The 10,069-nt window shown below is 37.9% G+C and overlaps 1 pseudogene; it reads left to right on the top strand.

Moving 5' to 3' along the window:
• Positions 1-8,074: 8,074 nt before the first annotated feature.
• Positions 8,075-9,664, top strand: LOC139018299 (importin subunit alpha-1 pseudogene; annotated as a pseudogene).
• The last annotated feature ends 405 nt before the right edge of the window (positions 9,665-10,069 follow it).

The raw sequence follows: 10,069 nt of genomic DNA on the forward strand, positions 1-10,069 counted from the left end.
AAAATAAAAACGATTGGAATTAGATCCTACAAGATGTACAAACTTTGGGAAGAAAAGAAAATGTGGAGAGCATGATGAGCATAGGCAGTAATAATCTGCATTGATGTAAGAGGAAAACTAAACTCTATAATTTTAAATATAAAATATGAAATAGTGAGAATAGAATACTTAATTGTTTTATGAATTTAAAACATGACTCAAATCTTTGTTCAAAGAAATGAAAATTGAGTTTAAGGAGAAATGTTAACAAAAATACAGCTGTAGGTCCTCATGCTATATATGATTTTTAAAATTGAATCTTCACTAATCCATTAATCTCATTTCATCACATTTTATTAAGCACCTATTAAATGCCAATAAACAAGCTAGGAAAAAAAAAGGTGCTATTGCCATTTACTGATATACAAACCTCAGAAAGAAATGGTTTATAGTTTCTGTGACTAAGTTCAATTTTGGACATATTAAATGTGAGTTGTTGCTGGAAGATTGAAGTAGAGAAGATGAATACAAAACCACATATATCCATGTAGGGCTTGGAATAGAGGTTAAGACTGAAGATATAGATTTGGAAAGTGGCAGCATAAAAGAGTTACAGAAATTATGGAATAGATGGCATCACCCAGACAATATTAGACTAATTCAAAATGCACATAGACCCAGACCTTAATGAAATAATAAAAATAATAATATAGAAGCAGGCTTTAAAGTAGATTTCCTTAATACAACAAATGTGCTCATAAAACCCCTCAGCTTATGATCAAGAGATCTTGAAAATAGATATTTTCATTATTTGTTGATTTTATTACCAAGAATATCAGAGTAGAATATATTAGCAATCTGAGTATAAGGTGAAGTTGTGGAGTGGTTGCATTACATTGCATCACATTGCATTACATTGCATCGCATTGCATCGCATTGCATTGTATTGATTTTAAGAGTGAAGCTTGTAGATGTTTGGCTAATGAGTAGAAGCCCACCAAGAGGATGCAAGGTCTAGAAAGAATATTTTAGGATGGCGATCACAAATGTCAGAAATAGCCTGAATCTAAGAAATAGAGAAAAGTCTTCCTCTATTAAAGAAAATAAGATTAAAAAATATTTTAACCACACATACATTACACAGCTTAAAATTTTTTGAATCTGCTTTCAACTATACTCTTTCTGATTGGTAGTGGTCCCCTTAAAAAAATTAGCTCAATTCTAAGCCCTCTCTAGTTAATTTGTTATTAAAATTTTAATTTTGATAACTGATCATTCAAAATCATCAATGTAATTACTTATTTAATATATATATTATTTATTTATTTATTTTTGTATTCTCTCTTCAACAGAAGGATCCCTGGTAGCTCTATCCGCTCAGAAGTGGGCGTGGCTTACTCTGACTACCTTATCTTCTGAGCTCCACCACTGGTGTTAGTTTGAGGAGGCAAAGACTGCTTATCCTCTTGCTTGTAGGCCTGTGGTCAAAGATCATTACTCTCCTGGTTTGTCCAGAATCTGCTCCAATCCATGTTATTTATCACTGAGTCCACAATTTCACTGTGCTTCCATGACTTCCAATTTCAGGATCAAAAGGCAAGTTGGCATTTTTTAGATCTCTTGAAAACTAGGATATATAGGGAATCTTCTTGCTCTCCTCTCTCTTCTTTATTTCCTGTCTCTCCAGGGCTTTTGCTCTCTGTTCCAGCATCAAAAAGTAAATCAATATGTCCAAAGAATAAAGACATTTTCTATTTGGAAACAAAATGCTAGTGTGCTATCTTTACAGTACTCTCCATTATGCGAGTGATTTTCTTGTGCCCTTTCTCTCTTTGTTTGGGGAAGGGAAGCAAGTTCTTTGCCTCTCCATAGGCAAGAGAGCATAGGAAGCAGCTTCTTTTAAAGAGTCAGCCCCATGGAAGAAGGTCAGTGAGTTTGGAATGTGTGGTATTTAGGAATTTCTGTTCTTAACTTTGGGCCCTAGCAACACCTTGAAACAGGAAAATTCCATCCAATATTTTTTTAATATGTATAAGAATGAATAAAGATATAGGCTTTGAGGGGGGAGAAGAAATCAAGGGAGTTGTTATGCATTAGATTTTGTTTCTGTGGGAAATAAAAGTTGAGGTGATACTGGACATGAAGATCCAGTTTAAGCTGAGAAGTAAAAGTTTATAACTGTTAGAGATTGAAGAAAGAATGATGTACAATAAAACTGTGCATTTTTTGTTTAAATAGTTTTATTGAGATATAATTAACGTACCATAAAATTTATCCATTTATTGTGTACAATGTAATGGTTTTGATATATTCAGAGTTGTGGGTTCATCACCACAATATAATATTAGAACATTTTTTTCACCCCAAAGGAAAACTCTTTACCCTGCACAGTCACTCTACACCCTCCTCCATCCTCAGCAACCACTAATCTATTTTCTGTCCATTCTGGGCATTTAATAAATATAGAATATAATATTTTTTTTGAGACTGTCTTCTTTCACTTGACATAATGCTTTCAAGGTTTGTCCATGTTGTAGCATATATCAGAATTTCATTCATTTTTATTGCCAGATAAAATTCCATTATATAGATATACTACGTTTTATTCATTCATTCATCCGTTAATGGACATTTAGGTTGCATCTATTTTTAAACTGTTGTGAATAATGCAACTCTGAACAATTGTGTACATGTTTTTGTACACAAAACAAAATATACATTTCAATTTTTCTTGAGCCCTCACTGGTTTTGCTCAGTGGTTAGAGCGTTGGCCCACGGGTTGAAGGGTCATAGGTTCGATTCTGGTCTAGGGCACATACCTCGGTTGGCAGGCTTGATCTCCACCCCAGCCCGCCCCCAACTGGGGCACGTGTGAGAGGCAACCAATCTATGCCTCTCTCACATTGATGTTTCCCTTTCTCTCTATTTCTCCCCCTCCCTTCCACTCTTTCTAAAAAAGAACCAACCAAACAAACAAAAAAAACAAAACAGAAAAAATATCCTCAGGTGAGGATTAACAAAAATAAATTTCTCTTGGGTATATACCTAAAAATGGAATTACTGGCTTATATGATAACACTGCTATTCTTGAGACACTGCCAAACTGTTTTCCAAAGTTGTACTATTTTACATTCCCATTAGCAATGTATAAAAAAATGTGCACTTTAAAGACCCATCTACATTGAGCAATTTTACTCTTCAATGAATCAGATCAGCATATGCATAAAGTTTTCTTAAACAGGGTAGGTTTAGTGTACAGAATGGATTCTGAATTGAAAATTCAAAGAATAAACATTACTGAAGTCCATGGTGATCAAGGGAATTGAAGAAACTTGGAGAGTGTGTTTCAGATCCTTGATGTCTTAATCAATTAAAACCCAAGATTTGGGACTTAGAAAACCAAATCTTTGAAGCCAGTTGTTTTGAAAAACCAAACATATTTTAGAGTCAAAAATAGTGTGTTAATACAATGTCATTCTAGTTGAAAAGAAAAAGAAGCATGGATGGGAGATAAGCACATTCAGAATTTTAAAAAAGGAGTCAAACCAAGATAAATGGACAAGCAAATAGGGAGTAAATACAGTATAATTAGCTTGAATTTCAGAAGCTCACTGTGGAAACAGGGAAGGATAGACAAAGCCTGACTGAAAATCATTTCTTATTACTTTTAGACATGTTGACTTTGAGTCACCCATAGAACTTCTAGGTGGGCATGTCCGGTTGAATATAGGAGTCCTAAGTTTAGGGAAAAATCAGTTTTGAATTTGGAAATTTAATCATATAGACAATAGTTAAAATTTGAGAGTAGATGTGATTTCTCAAGGACGTCATGGGAGTAAAAAGATCAGTGGGTGAAGGATGGCCCACTCATTCTTAAGGGGATTTGAGGGAGTGTAGAGGGATAAAAAAAAAAAAAAGAATTGATAGAGACTTAGGAAGAAAAGAGCAAAGAGAAAAGGGGAGTGAAGACAGATTTATGTATGTGTCTAGAATGACTGGCATTTTTGAGAAATAATTTTATTAACTATTAACTTTAAGAAACTAATTAAATTATTTAGCTGATGTCTCAACTGCATTTTTTATTTTGCTATATAAATCTTATAATCATAATTAATAACCAATTATTTAAACTTTAAAATTAAGTATCAACTATACTAGATTTGTGAATATCTAATGATATTCAAAGTATCTTAAATATTAATTATCATTTAGAGTATCAAATAAGCATCTAAAGGAGAAGTTACTCATGCTTCAAACTTAATTTGTGAGATTATTGTGATAACTACTTCCTTTTTCTAAAAGAATGTCTGCCTCCAGACAAAGTAAATACTTTAGAAAGGTAAATTTGCTTTGGTAATTAACTTATAACTCACATAAAATATATTATTCTAAAGGTTATGTTTTTATCTCAATGATCTAATATTACTTTATAGTATATAAAATATTCCAGTCCTGCCTTTGCTGGGGTAACTGTGCTTACCACTTCCTGGTTCTGCACTTCATAGGGATCAATGGCCCATGTCCCTCTATGACAGTGGTTCTCAATCTTGGCTGCACATTAGAATCACCTGGGAATCTTTTTAAAATCCTGATTTCTGGGCCTCATCCTCTGGAAATTCTGTTTCTTTGTTATGGGGTGAGGCCACAACATTAGTAACAAAGAAACAGAATTTCCGGAGGATAAGCCCCAGAAATCAGGATTTTAAAAAGATTCCCAGGTGATTCTAATGTGCAGCCAAGGTTGAGAACCACTGCTCTATAACCTGGTGACTTCCTGTATTGAAGTAAATACACAGAAGAAGAAGAAGAAGAAGAAGAAGAAGAAGAAGAAGAAGAAGAAGAAGAAGAAGAAGAAGAAGAAGAAGAAGAAGAAGAAGAAGGAGAAGAAGAAGAAGGAGAAGAAGGAGAAGCAGCAGCATTATTCTTGGTCTCTGTATGCAGTAGTTCACTTTCAAACTTTAAAGTACTCTCTTTATGGACTGTATTTCTATTCCTCTAGCTATTTATTTGAATTTGCTTCCACTGCACATAGATATCTGTAATAACAGGATTTAACAATGTTAACTCTCCTTCAGCCTGTCCTCTGCCCAAATCCCTGTCACAGCTGTGTAGAATTGGTTTATCCCTCTCCACTGAGACAGCAGAACAATTACTTAAATTATTCTGGCCTTTGATATAGGGTGGAGTGAAGGGAAGGACTTTGAGATTAAGCTAACTTTAGAAAATTATCTTTTAAATTACTACCAAAAAAGAAAAAATCTCCCCTCTGGCTAAAAAATCTTTCAACAGCTCCAGGAGGTGGTACTATCACTCTTATTATTCCTATTTACATATAGTGACTAAGGCACAGTGGCCCAAGGTCATGGAGTTAGTGAATAATCAAGTCAGGGCATAAGATGGTCTTTTTTTTCTCGTTATGCTGCCTCCTGTGCAGCCAATCTCAGCAAGGCTTGGAGGAGAGAATAGAAAGCATGGGTCTTCGGTCAGAGCTTTGTATCCACTTACATGTGACTTCCCCTTATGCCAGTAAAATGATGCTCATTAGGTTACTGACAAGCCAGGAGGGGGCTAAATGCCTCCCACATCGCTGAGTCACTGGCCAGACAGGGAGAAATGGACTGACATCCTAACTTCTTCCAGGTGGCCAGTGTTTGCTGTTGCATTTCTTAGAGTAAAACAAGGTGGGACCACAAGGTCTTTGTCTCAGTCCCACTGCATTGTCCTGAGAATAGATAAAAATATCTCTTAAAATATGACAGTCATTTGACCACTAGTCTTGATCTTCAATATTATGACTATGCCGGTTGTTTGAGCCAAGGTGCCAAGATAGATATTTTAGTGCTACATGGGCAAAGGCTGCTTGAAGGTTTCCCACAAAGGCTTCCTCTTAGCTGAGAATATTCCCTTAAAAGCTCTTGGGTGTATGAGAAAACTCTTGCTGGTTAACTCTATTGACTTATTTAATTAATATTATGAACTCAAGGAAAATCATCTAATAATGCCATGATGAAATTTTAGTGTTTGATACATTTAGTATTAGCTTCTCTATGGGAGTAAAATCATTTTGGAATAACATTATTTGCAGACTTAATCCAGCCTTAGACCCTGATATGCCTTTTGATCCATGCATTTGCATTCTATGACAAAGAGATGCAATAAAGAATATTACAAAGACTAATAAAAGACCATAATAATTGCAGATACTCCTCAGTAAAAGGAGACTGTCCCCAGAAGGCAACAAACCACAAATCCATACTGATATGAAAGGTAGTATATTGGTTTTCTATAAAAATAGTGACAGCATTTTAGTTATGTAAACTATTCAATGACACCAGAGCTAACTGGTAGTATTGAAAGCTGATAATGTTAAGATTTCTATGGTTTTAACATGTATATAATATGTCTTTTACAACTAAAAAATTGAAATATTTTTCCTTGAATTACAGGTCCCTGAAAATAATAGGAGGGATATTTAACACACAGACTTATTTAAAATTTATGAAAATAACTTTGTTATGACTGCAATACAAAAAAAGCCTTTGAAACTTTCCCCCCTTCTCATAGGCTGCTGCCAAGAGGAGATGAATAGTGTCTTTGAGAGATTCACAAACATCCGGTGCAAATGGGGAAGTTCTGTGTGAGAGCCAGAATTTATTCTCTTTTCTCTATTTAAACCATTCTCAACAAAGGCTGTTCCCAACTCTGTGTGTTTACACTGTCTTCCTGCTGCACCAGATGTTGGACTATTTCTCTGTCCCTTCCTCCTTCAAACACGCATTCTCCCTGTCTTCCTCTTGCTTGTTTCCTCTGCTGAGATTGGAGGATACTGAGGTTTGTAATATGTCTTGAACTCCCAGCCTCTCCTCCTGCATCAAAATGGGGAGAAGTTCTGGGACATATGAGCAGGTCAGGAATTTAGCATCTGTGTGAAATGTGCTTCTTATTCTTAGGAAGGCTTTATGTTCTGCTAGACATGCAATGTCCCCAGGGGAGACTGCATTGGGTGAAACCAAATGTGAGCCTTAGCAGCATCCTCCTGCTAGGTAGGAACCATTCTCCCCTACAAGGAGGAGCCTGTGATTTGAGGAAGTATACATATATTTAGTTGCACCAGTTTTCCCTCCAGTAATTCTCCTGGACACAGAGTGTATAAAAAAATGACCCTTTCTACTGCTTACCTCCTCCAAACTTAATGCATGTAATAGATAACTTATAGGAGTTTCACATACCATTCCAATGGACCTAATAGAATTCTCCAAGAATACATTTACAAATATAATTATTCTTTCCTTCCAACTTCTAACTGGCTGTAGCAATAATAAATTTACTATGACTCATTTCCATCAAATTTCCATACTATCAGGTATTCTGTTTATTTCAAGACCCACCTGTAGCCTCTCATTATCAGTGGAAAATAGGGACTTTCCTGCCGGGAGCCGCTCCATCCTTGCTGCTTGACACAGTCGCTGCAGAGAAGAAACATCTGCACAGCATGTTTCAAGGGCCATGGCTCACATGACATACTGTTCTTAATAAGTTTGCTCCCCTTCTTGGCGCTATGTGTTTTAACCAAGGTCACCTCTCCAAGAAAGGTTATTCCCCCAAGTAGGGATTTTCCCCTGAAGTTAGGGAGGGAATAAAACCCCTTCACTAAGTGCCAGGCGGGTAGTTAATCCCTTTAACTACAAACAATCACCCTTACGCCACATAATCTTTACTCCCTGGAATGGAGACAACAAACGCCCTAACCTTAGGAATAGAACTTGAGGGGATTAAAATCAACTGGTATATATACAGATGCAACAAAACAGTTATCTCAGAACCTGGCTGGAGGACCCAGACAGAACTGGGCTGGAGATCCTGGCTAGGCTGCTGATCAACTGAACGCTGTCTCTGTGTCCTCCATTCTTCGCCGACTCTGTCCACACCTTTGGGAGCCCCTGGATCTGCTGGGGTTGGCCCCCAACACACCTGTCTGAGAGCTGAGCCGCTGTAGACGTTCTCGGAGCCACCGAACCGCAGCCCGTCCTCCGCTCAGGGGCCTCCTGTGAAAGCCTGAGCGCCTGTGTGGAGCTTCTCCCTTTGTCTTATAACCATGCCCACCAACGAGAATGCTCATTTGCCAACTGCCCGCCTTAACAGATTCAAGAACAAGGGGAAAGACAGTACAGAAATGAGGCGGCGCCGAATAGAAGTTAATGTGGAGCTGAGGAAAGCTAAGAAGGATGACCAGATGCTGAAAAGAAGAAACCTGAGCTCCTTTCCCGATGATGCTACGCCTCCACTGCAGGAAAACTGCAACAACCAGGGTACTGTAAATTGGTCTGTTGAGGACATTGTCAACGGCATAAATAGCAACAATTTGGGAAGCCAGCTCCAAGCTACTCGGGCTGCAAGGAAACTGCTTTCTAGGGAAAAACAGCCACCCATAGACAACATAATCCGGGCTGGTTTGATCCCAAAATTTGTGCGCTTCTTGGGCAGAAATGACTGTAGTCCCACCCAGTTTGAATCTGCTTGGGCCCTCGCTATCATTGCTTCCGGGACTTCGGAACAGGCCAAGGCTGTAGTAGAGGGAGGCGCTATTCCAGCATTCATTTCTCTGTTGGCATCTCCCCACGCTCACATCCGTGAACAAGCCGTGTGGGCTCTAGGAAATATTGCAGGTGATGGTTCAGTTTTCCGAGACTTGGTTATCCAGTACGGTGCAGTTGACCCACTGCTGGCTCTTCTTGCAGTTCCTGATATGTCGTCTTTAGCACGTGGTTACTTACGTATTCTGACCTGGACACTTTTAAACCTTTGTCGCAGCAAGAATCTTGTACCCCCGTTAGAGGCTGTTGAGCAGATTCTTCCTACTTTAGTTCGTCTCCTGCATCATGATGATCCAGAAGTATTAGCAGATAGCTGCTGGGCCATTTTCTACCTCACTAATGGTCCAAATGAACGGATTGAAATGATTGTGAAAACGGGAGTTGTACCCCAACTTGTGAAGCTCCTAGGAGCTACTGAATTGCCAATTGTGACCCCTGTGCTAAGAGCCATAGGAAATATTGTCGCTGGCACAGATGAACAGACGCAGGCTGGAATAGATGCAGGAGCACTGGCCATCTTTCCCAGCCTACTAATGAACTCCGAAACTAACATTCGGAAGGCAGCTACATGGACAATGTCAAACATCACAGCTGGCCGCCAGGACCAGATACAGCAATTTGTGGATCATGGACTAGCCCCATTCCTCATTGTTGTTCTTGCTAAGGCAGACTTTCAGACACAGAAGGAAGCTGTATGGGCTGTGGTCAACTATGCAAGTGGTGGAACAGTTGAACAAATTGTATACCTCGTTCATTGTGGCGTAATAGAACCACTGATGAACCTCTTAACTGCGAAAGATGCCAAAATTATTCTGTTTATTCTGGATGCCATTTCAAATATATTTCAGGCTGCCGAGAAACTAGGTGAAACTGAGAGACTAAGTATAATGATTGAAGAATGTGGAGGTTTGGACAGAATTGAAGCTCTACAATACCATGAAAATGAGTCTGTGTACGAAGCGTCACTAAACTTGATTGAGCGCTATTTTTCTGTAGAGGAAGAGGAAGATCAAAATGTTGTGTCAGGAACTACCTGTGAAGGTTATACATTCCGAGTTCAGTATGGCACTCCTGTGACCTTTAACTTTTAGATTGTACAACTGAGGAATAAAGTTGTTTGTTGTGGAAAAAAATAAAGCATTGTTTGTAATAACAAAAATTGAAATCAATTGCATTTTCATCAACAGAAAAAACAGTAACCGAATTGTAGTATATTCATAGACTGCAACACTATATTACTATCACATATATATGTTTGCAGTATATTCATAGAATGCAGCACTATATTAATGTCATATATATGTTTGAAAATATCTGGAGTAGGTTCACATGCATCCGTATAGATAAACTTCACAAACGTCAACGTGAACATAGCAAGCAGGTTGCAAAAGAGTACACTCAGCATGAGTCCACTTAAAACAACTTAAGGGGCATTACCATCTGTGGTTTTCTTTGTGTTTTTTTAAAAATATATTTTATTGATTTTTCACAGAGAG

Source organism: Myotis yumanensis, unplaced genomic scaffold, assembly GCF_028538775.1.
Source record: "Myotis yumanensis isolate MYYU_CA2020_CCGP unplaced genomic scaffold, mMyoYum1.0.hap1 SCAF_10, whole genome shotgun sequence".
Classification (NCBI taxonomy): Eukaryota; Metazoa; Chordata; class Mammalia; order Chiroptera; family Vespertilionidae; genus Myotis; species Myotis yumanensis.